General features: G+C 46.6%; 1 pseudogene across 1 annotated transcript; it reads right to left on the reverse strand.

The window, feature by feature from the left end:
• Positions 1 to 11,064: 11,064 nt before the first annotated feature.
• On the reverse strand, positions 11,065 to 13,380 carry LOC308102519 (E3 ubiquitin-protein ligase RNF216-like; annotated as a pseudogene). The gene is made up of 2 exons: positions 13,368 to 13,380; positions 11,065 to 12,738 (listed from the first exon to the last, which is right to left on the reverse strand). The product of its transcript is annotated as an E3 ubiquitin-protein ligase RNF216-like (transcript).
• Between the last annotated feature and the right edge of the window lie 9,913 nt (positions 13,381 to 23,293).

The following is a 23,293-nucleotide window of genomic DNA, read 5'->3' on the forward strand; positions in this document are numbered from 1 at the left end:
CGCACACACGCACACACACACACATACACACACCTGTATGATGTCATTAATACGCCACTCTGCTCCTCACGCACACACAAACACACCTGAGTACTTTTCCTACACCACTCCCCTCTGGCAGAGAGAAAGAGAGAGAGGGAGAGAGAAGAGGGAGGGGTAAGAAGTAGAAAGCAGAAGACAATGTATGAGATATTATGAGACAGTCATTTTGGTGTTACATAATAGAATAGAATATATCTTTAAGACGTTGACCGTCTGCTTTAGAATATAGAGTTACTAGAGGGGGTCCAGGCATCAGAGTTACTACAGGGGGCCCAGGACCCCTGGAGGGTCCTCAGAGATACTAGATCGATGTCCATATCTAAATCAATGTCCAGCAGTTTGTTTTGTTTCTCCAGCAGAGTTTCCTCTCTTTTACCACCTTTATGACTCATTTTTTACCACAACGAGTTATTATGAGTTATAGAGTTAGAATATATCGGTTATGACCAAACTGACCAACTCAGTCTTGTTGGAACAAAGCTGTCTATGGTGCGTTATGACACACACTTACGTAGTACTTCCGGGGCAACATGTGTCACACATGCGCATTACACGGTCAAGAAACTGCTGCACATAATTCCTTTCGCCACCTGGTGGAGGGGGTGTGTAACCATAGATATATGGGCTAGATGACTCACCCGCGCTGCTGGCCAATGGAGACCGACGTTGCCACACGGCGGCCATCTTACCACAGGCAGCTCGCTCATTCATAACATTATGTCTATGGTGCATGTATTATTGAGATAACCACAGCTTGCTTAATTTTCAACCGATTTTCAAACGGTTTGGTTTGTTATAAACATCAAAGATGTAGTTATCTGTTGTTTATCAGATGCTGTTATGGGGAAGCTGCCATGAAGCCTAATGGGTGTGTCGTGTATTCGATGCAGTAAGCTGCGTATTACCAGGCTGGTTGTAATAAAGTAGAGGAGAAGAGAGAAGACGTCCGGAGTCCATGTTCACCATTCATTCATTTATTCAATAATAAACAAACAGCATCATACCAGAGAACCAGGGGCAGGGAGCCCCTGAGCTCCCCCAGCCTCATGGCGTGGTCAGTACTCTTCCACAAGTCACATTTTACAGTCAACTCTTATACTCTCGGTAGCTCACATTACAATACAGGCGGGTACATTATGCGTATGTGTGTCAGTGAGAGCCCCCCACACCTAGAAGAAGAGGGGCCACTCGTCGCCTACTCGCCCATTCAATGGTCTGATAAAACGTGATAATCTCCCATTCAATGCATTGATAGCATTCGAAGCCGGTGCGAAAATAGCCTCTACAAGCTCCCCACACAGATGAAGAAGACATTGATAACATGTAAATCTGCTATTTTTGCCTGACTGGGACACACATTTGACAATACATCTCAGCCCAAAAAGAGACAATTTCAATTCAACAATGTAGAAAGCATACACTCACGATTGTTGACCATTAGCTTGCATGATAGATTTAGCTAAAACAGATCACTCCATGACAGCATACTCCAATATATCAATTCATGGAAACAGAATTTGCCTTACTTGCAACATTGTGCACATACACTTTCTTCATCTTCCACGACACATATGGGTGATGATGTCGGCATCAATATTACCCCCCTTCTTCTCCTTTGCTATGAAGAGGATTGGTTTGTAGCCCAGGAGTTGAAGCTTTTTAATTTACAAATACACAAAATAGACAAAATGTTAACACCTACACATTGACAGGCAGTGACAGTGTGATGAACAATCCACATTTGACCCATCTCTTGGAGCGGTGAGCCACAGCCGTGCTGCGCTCGGGAATCATTTGTTGATCTAACCCCCCCATCCAACACTTGATGCTGAGTGCCAAGCAGGGAGGCATTGGGCCCCATTTTTACAGTAATGGTAGGACCTGTTCGGGAATCGAACCCCGACCTCCCAATTTCAGGACGGACACTCTACCACAAACGTTGGTCATCACTCCATAAAAGTAAAAAATAAGTTTGCATCGGGGTTATGAGGTGCGACCTGCTCTCTCCTTTTCATTATGTATTGTGCCGTGGCCAGCACCTCATCAATGCTGGTATCCTACTCCTGTGTTTGCTTATAACTGGACACTGACAAATGACAACCTATGAGTAAAATGAGTCCAACTCATAATAGTTACACAACACTGATTATAGTGCCGTCAAACAACTCTATGAAGCTTTCTATGAAATCAATGAACATGTTTAATCTGCATTCTGCAACATAATGCAGACTGTAGTAGGGGTCCCTACTTCATCTGTCCCCCTAACTGGTCCCCAGTTCAAATATGATTATTTTGGTTGGGGGTCCCCAGTTCAAATGTGATTATTTTGGTTGGGGGTCCCCAGTTCAAATGTGATTATTTTGGTTGGGGGTCCCCAGTTCAAATGTGATTATTTTGGTTGGGGGTCCCCAGTTCAAATGTGATTATTTTGGTTGGGGGTCCCCAGTTCAAATGTGATTATTTTGGTTGGGGGTCCCCAGTTCAAATGTGATTATTTTGGTTGGGGGTCCCCAGTTCAAATGTGATTATTTTGGGGGTTGTGGCCTGTAAAGGTTGAGAACTCGAGGTTACGGATGTAACCCCGGTTTCTTTAGAATTCGGAGTAACATACTCACTATGGGATATCGGCGCCTCCTGGCGATGAACAGAGCTACATACCATAAACTCCCGGGCAATTCATTGGCTGAGAAGGGTATGTCACGTGTCCGGTAGACCGGAAGAGGTATAAAACCTCTTGCGTGACGTGGCTCTCCCTCTTTAACAACCGCTCTCTGCATGCAGATGCACACAAACAGGGGTGTTAGGTGAGTATGTTACTCCGAATTCTAAAGAAACCGGGGTTACATCCGTAACCTCGAGTTTCTTGTCAAATTCTCCGTAACATACTCACTATGGGATACATAAACCCCCCTGGGGCTTATAGCCATACCGAAACCCTCTCAGGTCCGCACGCCCCCTAGCCGCAAGGCCCCGCCCCCACGGGCGTGACCTTTGGCCTCCTGGGCGCCCCAACCCTCCGGGCAGGGGTGCGGGATATTGAAAGAAAGAAGACCCTGACAGACCAAGTCTGCCTATTCAGCTAATGAACAGACACAAGTCTGTCCCATAAGTGAAAACAAGGAAACAGGGCCTCCTCCTCTGGAAACCTACCAACGGTGGTTCCGAGGGGACTCAAGAGAAGGAAGGTAGGGAAGGGAAAAAAGGCGGGTTAACACAAAAACCTGCCTAACCTCCCCTACCCTAACTAGAGACAGCCGCTATGTCCAGTACAGCGTGCGCCACTGACGCCGCTGCCACATCCAGGCTGTAGAAGGCCGCAAAAGTCGATGGAGACGACCAGTTTGCGGCACACCTCCTGGACCGACATTCCCCTGGAGAGGGCCCAGGAAGTAGCCACGCCTCTAGTAGAGTGAGCCTTCAGTCCTTCTGGAACTGGAGCGCCACTACTGACGTAGGCCAGCCTAATGGCATCCAAACTCCATCTAGAAAGCGTCGCCTTAGTCACTGCCTTCCTCCGACCATCTGGGCCGAAGGAGACAAAAAGTTGCGACGACGACCGGCCGACCGCCGTCCTCTGGCAGTAGAGCTTCAAAGCCCTCACTGGGCAGAGACAGTGCAGCCGCCTATCCTCCGCTGAAGCGAAAGGAGGCGGATGAAAAGCTACCAGCTCAACCGGTGTCTGGGTCACCACTCCGTTCTTGGGAACAAACGCCATGTTGGGCTTAAACAAACCCTGCTGTCGTCTCCCAAGAACCTCATGCACTCCGAACTCACTGAGAGCGCATGTATGTCGCTGACCCGTGTAGCTGTAGTTAAAACAACCACAAGAACCGTTTCGAGACTAACGATCTCCAGATCCACAGACTCAAAAGGCTCGAACGGTGGGAGGCAAAGCGCCCCCAGCACCACCGCCAGGTCCCAGGCCGGGAACAGAGGCCTAGAGACCGGCCTGGCCCGCCTGGCACCGTTCATAAAACTACGCACCAGCAGATGTCGGCCAACCGTCATGTCATCAAAACCCACGTGACAAGCGGAAATGGCCGCCTGGTACACCTTAACCGTCGAGAAAGCCAGACCTTGACTCAACTTCCTGCAAGAAAATGAGGATGCTGCGTACCGGGGCCTGGAAGGCCTCCACCGGCGGTGACTGACCCAGACACCACGACACGAACATGTTCCATCTGTCGTCGTACGCAGCCCTCGTGGAAACGGCCCTCGCCCCCTGGATTGTAGCTACCACCTCAGGGGGCAGGCCATAAGAAGTCAAGGTCTCCCCCTCACGGGCCAAGCCCACCGGTCTAGGTCCTGAGGTTGCTTGTGGAAAATCCCGACCCCTGCCTGCCGTAGCAGATCTCTGATCGGGGGGAGGGGCCAGGGCTCGTCGTAGAGGAGAGGATTATTCCTAACCTCCACGCGACCCACGCCAGTGCCACCGAGTGGCACTGACAGTCCGTGGAGTCTGACCCTCTCCAAGTTGAGAGGACCAACTCCAGTGACGGGAACGCATAAAGCAGTTCAGTCGGCCAACCTGGCCCAGATCTGGCTTGTTATCTCCGGAGGAGAGGCCAATCTGCGTACCAAAAAATGCCCCTGGACAACAGAGTCGCTCCGCTGTTCAGGGAGGCCCGGTACCTGTGAGGCTCTGGTTGACGTAAGGCGCGCGTCGCACCACAGCGTCAGATCGCCAGCTAGCCTGTCCAACACTGGAGAGGCCAGGCCTCCCTGCTTTTCGACATAGCACATGGTCGTGGTGTTGTCGGTTCTGATCAGGACATGACAACCTCGAAAACCGAGCCTTGCAAAGTCTGACCGTCAGAAAAAGACCGTCATCAACTCCAGGTAGTTGATGTGGGCCGTCTGTAGACTGGGACCCCACACCCCCCTGGCCGAGCGGCTCTCGTGGACGGCACCCCTCCTGTGAGGCTGGCGTCCGTGGTAATGACCTTCCGCGAGACCACAGCACCCATTCTGACCCCTTGGACAGAAGGGCTGCATCTGACCACGATCTAAGCGTGTCCACGCACCGTGGGGATACCCGGACCTTCCGATAACCTCAGGTGGACGGGGCTCCAAGAGCCCACATCCACCTCCGGGAAAAAAAGGTCACATGTGGGGCTTGTCCAAACGAAACAGGTGTAAGGCCGAAGTCATGAGACCCGTCGCCTGCATGCATAGCCTGTATGTGACTTATCGCCTCACGCGAGAAGACCATAGGCCGAAACGCTGTCTATCCCGCCCGGGACAGACGCGCCGTGAGCCTGGTCTAGCCCAGCGAGATCCCCTATGAAGGTGGTCTGCTGAGACGGGACCAAGACGCTCGACGGACGGTGATGGTGAAAACCCCGCGACGTCAAGTGGGGAAATGGCCACGTCTGTGTGCCGCGCCACCTCCTGACTGTGGTGGATAGAAAGGAACGTGGAAATAAGCATCCTTGAAATCAATGCTGGTCCACCAATCTCCTTGACGCACCGTCCACAGAGAGGGTCATACGCCCCCCCCTTCTTTTCCACCAGAAAAAGAAGCCCAGTTGGTTCTGATTCATAGATAGTTTCCTGGCAGCGCCCTTGCTCAGGAGAGAGAACCTCCTCGGCGCCCGTTAGAGACCGTGGAAGGATTGCGGTTGTCAACATTCGAAAGTTGTAAACCGACAGACGTTTATTGAGACCCTTCAGATTCAGAATGGGTCGTACACCCCCCCCCCTTCTTTTCCACCAGAAAATATTACGAATAGAAAACCAGTTGGTTCCGATTCATAGATAGTTTTCTGACTATGTTACTCTGAATTCTAAGGAAACCGGGGTTACAACGTAACCTTGAGTTTCTTGACAAATTCTTCGTAACATACTCACTATGGCGCCCCCGCTCAGGAGAGAGAGAGAACCTCCTCTCTCAGAGACATGGCTGCATTATCCTCCGCATGAGAGAAACAACACCGTGTCTGACATAGGAGGTTTATGCATAAAGGCATGTGGAAAACACACCAGTACAAACCACAGTGTGTTTGTTGTGGATCAGGGGAGCTGACCAATACAACCACAGCGTGTCACTGCTGTACTGAAAAAAACCCGTACACACACAGTGTAACGCTGATGTACTGGGATAGTAAACAGAAGTATCGGAAGTAATTCTTTAATAGCGCCTTTGCTCAAGAGGGAGGAGACTTCCTCCCTCAGAGTGTTGGCTGCTGGACCCTTTGCATGGGAAAACAATACTTTGTCTGTCATGGGGGGTTTTGTGGAGAATTGCAGCCTGTAACCCTTTAGTATTGTGAGCAACACCTAAGGATTTGGCTTGCAAAAATTTCCAAAGCTCCACACACGGAGCGAGCGGGTTGGTCGATGACGTCATCGGCCGCTCGGAGTGTGTGTGCGTTGCCATGGGGACCAGCGACGCTGCTACTGCCGCCGGCGGTGCTAACCCTGAGGTGTCCACTTAGAGGCAGTAGAGGTACTAACGGTCTGTCCGGAGGACTCGGCGGGGTCACGTGACTGGTCACGGGGACCTACCCTGACGTCAACACCGGTTTGTCCGTCATCGCAGCTTGTTCGTTCCTATGGAAACCAACGGCGCTGCTACTTGGACAGACGCGACGCTGGACAGACGGGGCCGTGTGTGTGGCCCTCGTTAGTAGCGCTGGTATGCCCGGGCCAACGGAGGACTCGGAGGAGTCACGTGACTGGCCACGGGAAAAAACCCTGACGTCAGAATTAAGCCCATAGATATATACAGTGAAACTAGATCACACCACTGGATATATATATCTATGATTAATCCTACCTTGGCCGTCGCCATCTTGTCTGAGCCCAAAGGCTCTGCACGGAGTGTCGACAAAGCCGTCCTCCCTGTAGGAGGTGCTTTGTCGCCCTCCAGCGGCGAACGTGAGGCGGTACGGCCCGAGGGGTCATGTCTGACCGAAGTACTTCCGGTTCACAGTGGTGCTTGGGCACTTCCTGTGGGACGGAAGGCAAAACCGGCGTGACCCCATTCCACTGGCGCATTTGCGCCCTCTGGCGGACAGGGGTGATGTCGGTTTTTATATTACCTTCATATGATCCAAAACACGCACAGATGTTATCCAACAATGTCTAGAACATCGGGACTCGGTGTTCCAGGCATTGTGGGCTTATGAATTGAGAACGTTGATACATTACATGCACAGATATTATCCCATCAATGTCTGGGATACCGGAGTTCGGGCATCCCAGGCATTGTGGGCTTATACACAGAGAGCATTGGAGCAGAGATGCCCTCGGTACGGGGACCCCACTGCTCCGCTGCTCTAAGCCACGTGAAAGAACGAGATTGTTTGTAACATGTAACACATTTATTTCTTTGGCAGAAAAAAATTGTACTTTTAAACACACATTTGTTTTCATTAAACAAGGCCTTTTGGCAGTCGAGGAGCCGTCCATCTTGTTCATCGAGGCCTGTAAAGCCACTGTCCTCTTCCCCAGCAAGAAACGGCCGGGGGGAGGGGGGGCTGAACCGGTCTGTGCACCGGTGAGAGTCTGCTAATGTGCTCATGTGCTTTATGTACTTGGAACATGTGAAATGAAACAAGAGCAGGCACAGAAACAGTAAACAGCATGAAACGTTTTAACATATTCTTATGACAAAAACAACATGTGTCCCAATGGCGCCCGATGAGCCTGTCCAAGGTCTTCAGAAGCCCCCGAAGTTGCTCGATACACAGAGTGAGAAGGCTAACAAGCTGGTATTGTCCTAGCGAGGCAAGCTAGGCTAGAACAACGCTGTTAATAACCTGTTGCATGGGTGTTAAGCCAACAAAAACACTGCCTGACTAAGGCGACGTTAAACTAGCGAGGCAGCTAACGTAGCTAGTCTGGGCTAACTCACTCACGAGCTTCTGCCTCGTTCTCCCCTCGTCCATGCTGCCGTCGCCGGAGCCCTTTCGTTGTCTTCTGGCGACGCACCGCTGTCCCGGTACGCTTGCTGTGGCAGCGGAGTAGACGGCTGGGAAGAGGGGGAGGAAGTGCCGCTAGGTAGTTGCGCCTGGGTGGTTCCCCCAGACACGGTGCTAGCGGCTGCTGTAGTGCTGCGTAGCACGGCTTGTGTAGCAGCCTGGAGGTGCTGCGAGCGGTGGCTAGCGCCGCTCGAGGGCGCCGGGGCTGCGGAGGAAGTGCCGCTAGGTAGTTGCGCCTGGGTGGTTCCCCCAGACACGGTGCTAGCGGCTGCTGTAGTGCTGCGTAGCACGGCTTGTGTAGCAGCCTGGAGGTGCTGCGAGCGGTGGCTAGCGCCGCTCGCAGCCGGGACTGCTGGAGGGCCCATGTTGATCTGAGGACGCACGTGGTGGGTCCCACCACTCACGTTCCCTGGGCCGGTGTCCATGCGGGGTGTTGCTGGAGCCGTGACGATCGGGGACGAGACGTCGCTGCTTCCCGCAGCCAGTGCGCTGGCCCTGGCTAGGCGGCTATCGAGGTGCAGCGTGGAGAACAGAGCGCAGTCCTCGCAGCGTCCCGGTGCATCTTGGAAATGCCTCGTCGTCCGAGGCACGAGATGCATAACCCATGAGGGTCATCCCCGGCGATCATCAAGCGGCAGAGCAGCAATCCGCAGGGACGTGGAACCTCCATCTCGAGCTAACCTGTTAGCTTTCAGCCGCAAGGCTAAGAGCGTGGAAAACTCAAGGAGGAAAACTTGCTTTTAGAAGTAAAAGAAAGAAACAGAAGATAGCCGCGGGAGCGGAAATAATAATACTTTTTTTTTTTTTTTAATATAGGAGGAAAACCCGTTGGTTGATAAATAGTACCACGAGTGGGCTAAAGCTGGTTTCTGTCCTGATCAAAGTCTTATTATTAAGGTATGTCTTGAGCTGTTGCATCTGCCATGCAGAGAAGCGAAAGAGGGAGAGCCACGTCACGCAAGAGGTTTTATACCTCTTCCGGTCTACCGGACACGTGACATACCCTTCTCAGCCAATGAATGGCCCGGGAGTTTATGGTATGTAGCTCTGTTCATCGCCAGGAGGCGCTGATATCCCATAGTGAGTATGTTACGGAGAATTTGACAAGAAACCACTGATCTAGAGAGGACAATCTTGCTGAGATCTCACTGTTTGATATACTGTAAACCCAATTGGCTAACATGTACTAAATAAAGCCCAAAGCAAGCACAAACTACGTGTAAGTCTCAAATATAGACGCAATGTATCCCTTAAGTTGTTCGAGTCCACCACACCAATGCAGACTAGTTTCAACGTGTTGTGTTGTTGTGGACTGGGCCCAGCAGCACATTAACAGCACTGCACTTCAAATGTAAAAGAAAATACATGTTCCGCCGAATTGGTCGTCTTGTACTTGATTTTAGTTCAAGTAAATGCACCCAATGTCATCTTACCTCTCTCCACGTTGCAAAACAGGCAGATTGGGGGTTCAGGCAAAAAAGCAGGCAAATACAGGAACATTTTGGGTTCTCCAGCCAAGACCAGGCAAGTGAGGCAACTAGTACTCTGCGCAATCAATGCACGTGTGTGTAACCCTCATGTGACCTCCTGTACATATATATATATATATATATATATATATATATATATATATATATATATATATAAATTATTATTACATATTGGCCTTTCTAATGGCACACACATGCGCGCACGCGCACACGCACACGCACACACACACACACACACACTAACACACACACACACACACACACACACACACACACACACACACACTGACCTACAGCGCAAAAACAACAGGCAGTCAACAAACATGCATTATTTATAACAATAATGACATGAGTCCGTGTCTAAAGAAAGACACATGTACATCAAACTTATGTGACATGTATGTGCCATAAACAATCAGTTATGAATTTAGCTTCTATTTATGAATTACAAGTAGGCTATTTGTGAGCTCACCTACTTTTTTGCAAATGGAAGTGACACCATGTCCAATTGGAAAGCAAAAGTAAGACAACCCCTCAAAAGGCGGCTGTGTTAAGTGGTCAGATAGGTGGGCCACGAATGTAGTCAGGTGGCCCCACAAACAAGGTATTCGGGTTCAAAGGCATTTTGGGGCATAGAAAGTACCTGTTCAAGGATGTCCAAATTGATGTATATTGTGGCAAAATACATCAATTTGGTGTTCCTTGACATGAACATGTTTGAGAACCACTGCTGTAAATACTGAGCAGGGGCCCACATTTGAGCATAATGTATGGCGATGGTCTCGTGGCCCATTCTATCACCTGATAGTGAAGGAACCATGGGCCCCGGCCCCACAGGCTCTGGGTAATCCATCCCTGTCTAGTTCTGTGTTCGGATAGTGCTATGGATATTAACAGTGGTACATGTGGCCCAAGACCATAGAATTGCATCAACCACCCAACTGGACCTGTCTGCTCATTTGCGTGAGAAGGTAATGGCCCTGTCATAGCCCTACAAAATGACTTCCAGCATGCTATGCATGTTTCTTTTTTTTTTTTTTTTAGTTTACGCAAAAACAGTTTATTAGAAAACCATGTGCTCTCACAGTCATTATGCAGAGGTACAGAAACAAAACACCCACCAGAAGTAGTTTGTTTTTCAAAAATATCTTTATAAATCAATAATTAAAAAGGTCCCCCCTCCAAGCGCTCAAACAGGTGGTCAAATCCATGTTGCACCTGTGGATTTCTGGGGAAGAGCTGGGGGGTCCATCACTGCCGGGACACACGGCACATTTGCAAAAGCTACCAAGTCACATTGCAATGGTCAATGAACAAGTGACGAGACTTAAATAATGGATCAGAATCGCTAACGATGTATCTGAATGAGCTGTGAAAAGAGTAAAAGTGTGAGGGAAAATAAATTCTGGCCTTTTTTTTTTATTACTAAAAATAGGCTTTCACACAAACACCAGATCTCCCCAAATGAACTAGGAGAAAAATAAATCAGCAAAATGAGTCACTGGAAACGTAACTTGAATCTATGCATGTACATGTGTTTCATGTATTTTAGCTGGGGTTGGGAAGAGGGTTGTCGGGGGGTGGGCCCACGCATGGCCGCTTGGTTGTCACGGGCTCCGGAGGAGGACCAACCCGGGGTTGGGAAGAGGGTTGTCGGGGGGTGGGCCCACGCGTGGCCGCTTGGTTGTCACGGGCTCCGGAGGAGGACCAACCCGCTTCCCTGAATGTTCTGGACTCTTCTTGTTCTTGTTCAGCTCTGCCTCGCCCTCCTTCTGTATCTCCTGAATGATTCGCTCATCATCTTGTGTGGGGTCAGTCAACAGTGAACACTTGCGACAGTGGTGGCAGGGCGCACCCGGCGAGCGCACGTGCTGGCAGAAGTGGTTGTACCCATTGATGGGCTTTCGGCACAGGTAGCACATGAAGCTGCCGCAGCGGCATGACATGCGGTTGCAGCCCTCCGACTTGACCAGACCCATAGTGCACTTCACACACTTCCTGACCAGCGCTGCCGTCATACGCTCCTCAAAGAGCACCCTCATCTTTATCTCGTCTCTCTCCATGACCTGCTGGCACGTCTTGCCCACGTGCTGTTTCCACTGGACGTGGCATTTCCTGCAGCTCTCCTTGCGGCATCGGGGGTTGGGACAGCTGAACAAGGACATGCCTTTGTCCAACAAGGCTGGATAGTTGCAGAATGGACACCGTACTAGTTCGTCACCACAGGTGGCAGCAACAGCCTCCTCTGCCTGTCTCTCGTAATATTTCAAGAGGATGTTCTCTGGCAGAACTTTCTCCAGCTCACACACCGGCTAGGAGCAGGTATACCCACCCTCCATGAAGCTCAGCACAGACTGTCCAGAGCCAAAGACTGCCTCCTGAGCGTATTTGACCAGGCACTCTTTGCAGAAGAGATGACCGTCAGAACACTGGGTCATATTCTCAAATGCAAACTCGCCATAGCAGCAGCCGCACTCGATCAGCTGTCCGTCGTTTTTATATTCATCCTCATTGACCTGTAGTGTCAGCAGGAAGTCCTCGTGCTCTACCCATTCCTTGGCCTTCTGCTGATAGAAGAAGAGCTCCTTCTGAACGGAGGCTTCCAGTGTTGCATAAGTCCTGAAATAACGCCGGTCGTTTTCAAGGAAGACCATTTTCTTCTCATATTTCACTGAACCATGCTCAAACTGGAAATCTATGAAGTTCTACTCCGTCGCCTCTTTCCTGAGGGGTCGCCTGATTCCTGCCATTTCTTCAGAGCTTCACATAAGGCCTGTGTGATTGCATAGTGTCCCTTGAGGGCATTGAGAGCCCATTTGATGTCCTGACAGCTGAGCATCCTGAAGTCTGCCATCAGCAGGTCCACAGCCTGCATCATGGCCTCTGGTCCCACTGTCCCCAGCTTGTTGTAGTCAAACAGGTCCTCAGTCACCAGTGTCTGTGTTTCTCCAGACTCTAGCAGGATGCTGGTGGGAACTGCTATAGCTGCTGCCGCTCTCCTGGGATACGCAGGGTTCTCCAACAGTGCATTACATACAACATTCAAGTCATTGTTTTGTATGACAAGTTCTGCTACATAGGCTTCCTGGGCATCAGGGAATAAATCCAACACCTCAGTTATCAAAGCTCTAATATGAGGTTGATACTCAGGCCCTCTCGTGGCACAGAGGGACCAGGCCTGGCATCCTCTGCTGGGGCTGGAGGAGGGATCACAAACAGGCCAGGGGCTGGGTTGGCCCCTTCTGGGTTCGGGGCCGGAGCTGGGACCGGGGCTGGTGCTCCTGTTACACACTTGGATAGGAATAATCATTTTCCAGTGTGCAGGGATGTAAAGGTGATTTATTTCTCTCTGTAAATATACAGACAAAGGCACATTAGAGCAACACTTCCACTCGTTGCAAACTCTGGTCCTAATCTCAACACTATAATATCACAATATCACTCATATCAATAAGGTGCATCTTCTTATTTGCATAAGATAGCAATTTGCATAAGATAGCAATAATACTCTCACTTGTAAACAGTATACAGTAATCACAAAGTGACTTTCTTGTGTCAAAATAATCACAATTATCAAATGCATCAAATATCACATTCACAACAGTATAACGTTTTTACCCTTGTAAACAAAATAGATTCTCTTTAGCATAACTCTCACATTACAAAAATAATACTTGTGTTCCCCAAAACGAAATATATTAGCTGCATTACATTACTCTGGTTGCTAGAACCATAATGAAAACGTTTTACACAATACACCATTCACATCTCATTCATTCCAGGCTACAGATGAGCTTCTTAGCCCAACTACAGGTCACAGTAGGTATAATAACAGGTAAGCATTTCTAATGACATCTAATGTGCATTCCACACACACATTTGCTTCACAGATACTCTTCTCTGCTTATACCTTCATTTAACATGTTTACTATAACTTTTATACACTTTATCTCATCATTTCTCACCTGTAAACATACAGACAAAGGCACATTAGAGCAACACTTCCACTCGTTGCAAACTCTGGTCCTAATCTGAACACAGGACCCCTGCTGTCCAATATGTGCCTTGCACAGCGAGTGTTTAGCTGCCCAAAGATTGCCTGTCCCAAATGCAATACCCAGAATGATAAACTGTTTCACAGCTTTAGTAAATGTATCTTATGTGCCACGCTTCAACCACAGTTCACAGAATAATGTAACCAACATCCTAATTAGATGAAATGAAATACAATAATGTATCAAATGAAATAAATGGAATAATAAATAATATGGGGGTATGCCTGTTTTAGTAAATAATATAATCATGCATCTCAATTCCCAATATAATCATGTATCTCACACTCCAGTCACCGGCTCCTCATCAGAGTCGTCAGAAATGGTGATGAGCTCCCTCCGACGTGATCGACGGCCATGACTGCGATGAACGTTGAAGCTTCCCAAGTGAATAACGTCATTGTCATTGTCAACTAACAGGATCACGGTCACTACAGCCACAGCTCAAAGATCACCAACATCTCGGATTCACAATGTAGACAGTCTCGTCTAGAACGTTTTGTTTTGCGGTTGATGACTGACTGACCAGCGGGAATAAACTGCCAAAACAAGAATGGCTATGCATGTTTCTGAATGTTTCTATGCATGTTTCTGAAACAGATTCCATGAAGGTGGCATGAGGACCAGGGCCCTATTTCACGAAAGGTGAATTAGGGCTTAAGCCTGGCTTTAACACCTATCCTGGCTTAATTTAGCCAGGATTAGGGCTGAATCGGTTTCATGAAAGCTGAATTATCTTGCCAGATTAGCTTAGCCTACCTTATTTACCATGGCAATTTAGCTGTGAAGTTAGCCTGGTCAGGAGCAGGCTAACAGCCAAGCTTACTTAATCCAGTGCCTTGTTCTTCAAGTTTTTCCACAATTCAACACATGTGTTTGTATATGGACTCATTTGAATGACCCAGCATTCAAATAAAATGAAATCAATACAATAAGATATAATTAATGTAATTATATTACTGAAATAGTGTGTGACCATGAATCATAATTGTTTCACAATGACTAATGCGATATGTGATTGTCACTCTGTTAACACTATAGTTCATCTTGTTGTTAGATGTTTGATAATATATATTACCGAAGTTCTTGAGATTAAAAAAAAATGGCTGACAACTTTGCAAGGGTGTTTTCAATTAAGTTAGAGTATATAAAAGCCTGTGTGGGAGTGATTATTCTCTAGCTTCACGATGGCATGCCCTTTTCTGCTTGCCGTGGAGGATGAAGAGGCGCAGATCTTGCGTAGGGCACTGAGAAGTCAAATGGTGTTTAGGGACAGGTATGACCCCTTTGCCTTCAATGATGATCGGTTATATGAGCGATACAGATTTTCGGGGGCAGGCATACGCTACATCTGTAGACTGCTTAGCCCCCAAATTTCTCACCAGACCGCAAGGCCTTGACGGTACCACAAATGGTGTGTATCGCGATGAGATACTTTGCGAGTGGTACGTTCCTGTACACAGTTGGCGATGCTGAGAATCTCAGCAAAGCCACTGTGTGCAGGACGATCCGCAAAGTTTACCTTGCCCTAAAGTCATTAGTGCCAGTCTTCATTACTTTCCCTGGGCACAGAGGACTGAACTTCATCAAGGAGGATTTTTATCAAATTGGCGGTAACATGAATTTAAGTTATATTACATTATTAGATATATTAATAATAATGTGTAACTTTTGAACAGTAAATTAGACTATTAATTGCAATTATTTTTGCAGGGTTCCCTAATGTCATTGGTTGTGTAGACTGATCCCACATTAAAATAAATAAAAACTCAGGTGACCATGAAGCCGACTTCCACAGCATTAACGTGCAAGTAAGAATGACTAATCTTTAATGTAAAATATAGGCATTAATTAGCCTACATAGACTGCATTAAATTAACACATCTTATTTTACTGTTTTAGATGATCTGTGATGCGGACCTCCTCATCTCCAATGTCGTTGCATTATGGCCAGGCTCAGCCCATGACGCAAGGATATTTAGATCCTGCAGTATTGCGCAGAGACTGGAACAAGGTATAGTCTCACCAATTTGTTCATCATTATTTCTATAACATTATCTTAATGTTGTTTTATGCTTTTGCTTTTCTTTTTTCCTTTATTGTTAAATTGGTTGTAACTGTAATTGTATTCTTGCTCTGTAAAGCACTTTGAGCTGCATTTCATGTCATGAAAGGTGCTATACAAATAAAGTTTATTATTATTATCATGATAGTTTCCAACGTTTTACCCTGCTATTTATGCAGCCCTAACTATTGCGTTTTTGTTCTCAGGTGAATTCCCAGGCCTGATCCTGGGAGACAAGGGGTATCCCTGCGAGCCCTACCTCCTCACCCCATACCCAGACCCACAGACCCCAACAGAGCGTCACTATAATTACGCACATGTCCGTACAAGGGCAAGGATCGAGATGACGTTTGGGGTTTTAAAGGCCCGGTTCCAGTGTCTTCTGCGCCTGAGAGTGACCCCGGACCGGGCATGCAATATTATAGTCGCATGCTCTGTCCTCCACAATATAGCCGGGATGCGAAAAGAGAGGGATCCAACAGTGGTGGAGGACAGGGAGTGGGCCGACATCCCACAGCGATACCCTGATAACCCTGAAGGCACGGCCGCCAGGGATCGCTATGCCACCAATTATTTTGTTTAAAGTTTTTCTCCTTTTTTTTTTTCGTTAAAAAAACCTGCCTGGCATGCAATAAAGCATCATTTCTGTTACTCTTTGTGTGTGTGTCTATCTTATTTGCCATTGAAGCACACCATTTAGGTTTCATTTTTGGATAATCCTTCACAACTAACGAAATTAACGCTGACCACTAACTAAATTAAAAGGAACTCAAACTCTAATAAACTACTCTAATAACTCTAATAAACTCTAAATTACAACAAAAATACACCTTCCAAATACATTGCAGAAAAGGACAAATACATTCAAATAAATAGCTTTAAGATGATAAACCACATTCAGAAGTAGGCTAATATTAAACTGACCTGAAAATTAAGAACAAAATAAAACCAAGGGAAAATGTATAATTGGTCCCTTGACTATTTCAGTGGACGAATAACTATGTTGCCTACTGTTGTCACGGTCCGCCGTGGACTTTGACTCTATTATTTAGACTTTGAACGCCCTTATAGGGTCGTGGACACTTTAGGCCGGTTAGGCCTAAAGTGCATACTGCTTGTTCTGTATTCTGCATATTGTATGTTCAGCTTACTGCATGTTCTATTTGTACATTAGATTTGTTGTTACTCTGTTGCCTTTTGCCATGATGTTGCCATGATGTTGATCTCTTATTTTGTAGTATTGTTTCCTGTCTGCCTTGGTATCGTTTCCTGTCTTGTCTCACTTACCCTTGATTTAGAATTGTTCTCCACCTGTGTCCTGTTGTGCCCCAGCCAATCGCAGTGTTGATTGTAGCTTGTGTTCACCTGTGTCCAGTTAACCCTGTGTCTATATTTATTCCCCTGTTTGTTCAGTTCCTTGTCAGGTCGTCATTTAATATGCATGTACTTGTAAAATGTTATGTACTGTGCTTTGGCTACAAGCCATTCGGTATTTTGAGTATTTGTTTTTGCCTTCCCCATTTTATGGGTTGCCTCTGTTTGGTTAATAAACCTCAAAACCTTTGAACCTTTATCTTTGCTGTCTGTCGTACTGGTTTTGGGTCCTCTGAACTCGCACCCTGACAACTGTACATTAATGAGAGATGGCATGTTTTTTTTGGAACATTCAATTATTTATTGACAGGCCAGGGTTCCTAAATCATAATTCTCAGACTGCGCAGCAGCAGCTCATGGAAAGTGGAAAGTTTCTGTAGGCCTATAAAAATAAATGAAACACGGACGCAATAAATAGATCCAGGGAGATCATCATTATGAACAAAATCAATGAACAAAAACTTACACAAAATGCATAAATATTCCCAGGACCCTTGATAACCCAAAATCCAAATGTAAAACAAAAAAAAAAGCCAGATGTCTTCACCGTCAGGAGTGGGACGGGACCGGCTATTTATCAGCTGGAAGCTTGGGAGAGAGAGGGGAAAATATGATTACTACATTGTGCTATTGCATTGAAATTATGACCATACTTGTTCTTTCAGTAGCCTATGCGGACTTCTAAGCCCAACTTCACCATCTTCCTTTTTTTATTTTCCAAATCAAATGGAAGTGTTTTTTTATCCCTCTCGAGCATTATCCTCTCCTTCTCCAGAATTATCCTCTCCTTCTCCAGCCTTATTTTCTCCTTTTCCAGCAGGATTTTCTCTTTCTCCAATATGGACTAAATAAGTATACAGTAGGCCTATTTGTTTAACACGCGATTGACATGATACCTCCTCCTCCACCGACAACTGCGCATCATCTGCCTCTGCCTCCTCTTCGTAAAAGCCCTCCACCTGCACATTCAATAGATCAGTGGAATTTAGAGTGTATTGACGTAGTGCTGACAGGTGTCATTAAATTATAATACTCACTGGATCATCATCTGCTGGCTCCACAAGTATAACGGTGCCGCCTGACACTGAAAGACAATGTCAGACCTTTAATAATTAATCAGACAGTCCACATAATAACACCATGAATGGTTGATTGTGTTCTATGTGCAGTATAGGCTATTGAACAAATTAAATTAATGTAGACCGACCCGTAATGAAGGGGGCAGACACTTGGCGGGGCATCGAGTCCGTCGATGTACCACCCGGGATCCCCTCCACAACAGGCCTTCCTTTGTTCAAGGCCAGGGCCAAATCTTCCGCTGGTGTATAGTCTTCGGTGGGAGGACCACCACCAGTGCCACAAACATAGTTATTTTTTTAATAGCTAAAACCAGCAAGCAAATAAAACATGTCAGCAGGCACATACGTGATTTATCCACCTTGGCACCTTCATTTGTATATTGTATTCAATGTATTGACGCACTTACCACTCTGCAAGATGTTTTTGTATTTAATTTTCATCTGCTGCCATGTCCTGACTGTGCCAGTCCTGTTTGAGCTTCATGGACATTAATAAGTTAAGATAATTAATTATACAATTATACAACGCGTTGGGAGCCTGTAGATCTGCAAAAAAAAATTGCCGAAGTTCTCCTCAGAATGGGGATGCTAGCGTTCAAGTGGTTAAGGTAAAAACAAAATCATATCACACAAAGATTTGGCGGCCCCCCTGTAGTAACTCTTAGGACCCCCTAGGGGTCCCGGAGCCCCTGTTGAAGACCCCTGAACTAGAATACATTACAACCATGTTAGGCTGAACACTACAGTATATAGATAGATAGATGGATTCCTAGATAGATGGATTCCATGTAATGTCAACATTGCATGGCAACTGAATTATATATTTATGGACTTGTATATACATTGTATTTTTTTTGGATGACTTACGCATTTAATTTGTCGGCAATACTTTGCCACGCTTTCTCCCTGGATTTATTAATAACGGCCTTGTTTCCTTTTCTGTTGATTATATGTTTCACTTCCTCATATGCTTCCATGAGCTGCTGCTGTTCGGCCATGATTGGTCAAGTTGAAGGAATCTGGGCTCGAGTTCATGGTCTTTTATAGAAATACGTCGCCGGCGAATCGCCGCCCATCCAGCCTGGCTTCATTATCCTGGCTCGACACAGCCTGGCTTGACAAGGCCTAGCTCGACAAAGTCGCTCCTTTTCAGCCTGGCTTGGCGTTCATGCAACGAAATAAACCAGGCTATACGGACCCGACTTTGTCAAGCCTGGATTTGACTTAAGGCCAGGCTTATTTAATTCACCTTTCGTGAAATGGGGCCCTGTGCCCATAGCCCAGCACCATGCAGCTCAATGGCATTCACCAGAGAACACCAGATTTGCGAGGTCCATTGGCACCTCGTTCTTTTCACAGATGTGATCAGGTTCACAATGACCAAATGTGACAGGCATGAAAGAGTCTGTGTGACTGGTTTGATAGTGTTCATTGATGGGTTGCACAGATCTATGTCATAGCCAGCAGTACCCTGACTGTTGTTGGGCTACATAAGGCCAGGGAATTGCATCAGTGTAAGTTCTCACAATCATTAAGGAATTTCCGAGTACCTGAGTGTGTATACAATTCCTGGATGACAAAGACATTGATGCCTTCGACTGTCCTTCTTGTTCCCCTGACCTTTGGGTGCAGACAGGCATAAGAGGGATCTGACGAGTTGGGAGTGAGAGCGTGTTGAGGGGATCCATATAAATGGGGTGAATAACATCGCCCCCTGCTGGCCAGCCCCCTGCTGGCCGGGCGGACCTCTAACCCCTATTCCCGCTGCAGTTTCACCTGTCACTTCTCCCAATATTCAGTCACAATATCTAATCCCTGTTCAATTTGGCCAAATAATTCTTAACAACCACAAGGGCCCCGGAATGAATTCCAATAACCTAATCTATCCTAATTTATCCACCCACACCAGCCCAACAAAAATTACCCCCATCCATATTAAAGTCTCCCTTCTGAATATTAGGTCGCTCAATGAAAAGTCATTTCTTTGTAACAATTTTATTACTTCAAATAACATCGACATCTTTCTGCTAACTGAGACATGGGTGAAAAAAAAATGATGAATTCACTCTCCTTAATCAGGCCTCCCCTCCTGATTACTCCTACCTACAGAACTCCAGGCCCGCTGGCCGTGGTGGTGGTGTTGCTGCTATTTATAATAATAAGCTCACTTGTATTCCCCTGTCATTTGGTGTCTTCCCCTCATTTGAGTATTTGGCATTTTCTATTAAGCACCAACCCACACTGTTTATTCTAGTTTACCGTCCTCCCCAACCCAATAGTTCCTTCATCACTGAGTTCTCTGACCTGCTTTCCCTATCCATGCCCAACTACGACAGGGTGATCCTGCTCGGGGACTACAACGTCCATACCTGCTGCCCCAATAATCCGCTGGCAAGAGAATTCCTCACCCTAATACAATCTTTCGATTTTATAATTCAGCCAACTGGCCCTACCCATGTCAAAGGTCACATCCTTGACCTTGTGATGTCTTCTGGCATGAGCATTGTCAACCTAGTAAACAACGCCTCGGTCATCATTTTTGATATGCTGATTGCTCCGCCCCCCCAGTAAATTACGGGCTCCCATTCGCTCTCGCATCATTAACCCTTCAACCTCCACCAAATTCAGTTCTGTGTTTATCTCCTCTGCCACTCCTCCTGCCCTCTCTCACTCTACTGATAATCAGCTCAACTACTTTAACAGCATCTGCCTAACTACCCTTGACCTTGTCGCTCCATTTAAAACCCGTACCAACACACCCAAAGTCACCTCACCCTGGCTCAATGATCATTCCCGCGCACTTAAAAGAGAACTTAGAAAATCTGTACGGAAATGGAAAGCCACAAAATTACACGTGTTCTACGAAATCATGAAAGATCTCATGAAATCATACAATAATTCAGTTAAAGATGCCAGAGCAAATTACTTCTCCAACCTCATTGCCAAGAACTATCAAAACTCCAGAACTCTCTTTAGGACAATTGAGCACGCCGTCGCCCCCCCCCCCCCACCCCCCCAACCCCAATTTGCTTGCTTCCCCTGAGAGGTGTGAGGAGTTTTTAAAAATGTTTTTCAAACAAAATAGATTTAATTCGATCCCAGCTGGTCACCCCACAGTCTCCTCTGCCCCCCTTCCGAGAACCAGATGCAGCCACAAGCTTCCCCATGGCCTCCTTTTCCTCTTTCAACCAGATATCACTTTCAACCCTCAAGAACACAATAGCCCACATGAAGTCCACCTCATGTCCCCTAGATCTCATTCCCACCAGCCTTCTGAAGGAGATCCTACCCACCGTCAGTCCCCATATTATATCTATAGTGAACAGCTCACTGTCCTCTGGGTCCGTTCCCACCCATTTTAAAACCGCACTAGTCACTCCCCTCCTCAAAAAAGCAAACCTTGACCCCTCCGCCATGAACAACTACAGACCTATATCCAAACTACCCTTTCTGTCCAAAGTTGTTGAAAAGGTAGTTTTCACTCAGCTCGTGGGCCATCTGAGTGGAAACTACCTTTTCGAGAAATTTCAGTCTGGTTTCCGTGCTCTCCATAGCACGGAAACGGCTCTCCTGAAAGTTGTCAATGACCTCCTCATGGCCGCAGATTTAGGAAACTGTTCCATCCTCGTCCTACTGGACTTGACTGCGGCCTTCGATACGATCGACCACGCGGTCCTGATCAGCCGGCTGGAAAACTGGGTGGGCATTTCAGGCACCGCCCTTGAGTGGTTTAGATCATAATTATCCGGCAGATTTGTTTCCATTGGCATCGGTGATGCAACCTCATCCTTAGCCCCCCTACATTCCGGCGTCCCTCAAGGTTCGATCCTTGGCCCCATCCTCTTCTCCCTCTATATGCTTCCCCTTGGTAACATCATCCGTAGTCACAACATCCAATTTCACTGCTATGCCGATGACACCCAATTATATCTCCCCATCACTCCAAACGACTCCTCCAGCATACCCAAACTTCACGCATGCCTAGCTGACATCAAACTCTGGATGTGTAGCAATTTCCTACAACTGAATGATTCTAAATCCGAGGTTCTAGCATTTGGCCCGCCCCAGCAAAGAGCCCTGCTGGGTCTAAACCTGGGCTCTTTAGCTCCAAACCCGAAGCCCTCCGTAAGGAACCTGGGGGCCACCCTTGATCCTGACCTAAATTTTGAAGGCCATATAAAAAAGGTCATTCAGATATCCTTCTACCACCTCAGAAACATCGTGAAAATCAAGCCCTTCCTATCCACCCCCGATTTAACAAAAGTAATTCATGCATTCATCTATTCACGCCTTGATTACTGTAACTCCCTATATTCCTGTCTTTCTAATAAATCAATTCAACGGTTACAACTGGTCCAGAACGCTGCCGCCCGGGTCCTGACCGGCACTAGAAAGTACGATCATATTTCACCAATTCTAGCATCCCTACATTGGCTCCCAATCGGGTCCGGGTACTAAAGTATAATTGGGGTCCTGCATGGGCGCAGAAACGAAAAAACGAAAAAACCACTTCAAATTCCGATTATTGCATGGGTGCACGGATTGGAAAAGGGAAAAACCACTTGAATTCTCCTATTCTCGTTCTAAGGAGGAAACCAACACAGAGTGCCACTTCAAATTCCGTTTATTGCATGAAACGAACATAGTGTGTCAGAATCAATTTTAGTACCCGGACCGGCATATTCTCCCTTCTCCGGCGAAACAAAATAACCAGAAACGAAAAACGAAGAAACGGACGCCATTGGTTAGTTCAACTGTGGGCGGGCTTGCTCCTGATTGGTTACTGCCCTGTCAATCTCCCCCCGCCGTGTGTCCTTCAAAATAAGTACTCCACTTCCCGTATGAAATACGTTTTACTTTCCAAAAAAGATAGTTGTAATAAATGTAAAAAAAATATATAAAAACGGTATTTTCACAGACACAAGCGTGTCAGGGATATAATTTAATAGTAGTCTTCAACAGTGGGTCCACGGACAATTAATACATTTATTTATTTATTTATATATATATATATATATATATATTTTTATATTTTTTTCCAAAAAAATCCATTTGTCTTTAAATATTTTCCATATTTATGTTGAAAATAAATCATGATTCTGGCCATTAATAGCTTGTATACATGATTGTTGTGCAATTGACAGATTGTTGATAGTATTATTATTCTCTGTTAGTAAAGTATGTTTACTAATGGCAGTGGATATGAATGAATATATGAATCTATTATTTGAATAGCTTGAATGCACAACACGGTATGTCTATACAT

The sequence above is a fragment of the Gymnoscopelus braueri genome (genome assembly GCF_963280865.1).
Source record: "Gymnoscopelus braueri genome assembly, chromosome: 16".
NCBI classification, from domain to species: Eukaryota; Metazoa; Chordata; class Actinopteri; order Myctophiformes; family Myctophidae; genus Gymnoscopelus; species Gymnoscopelus braueri.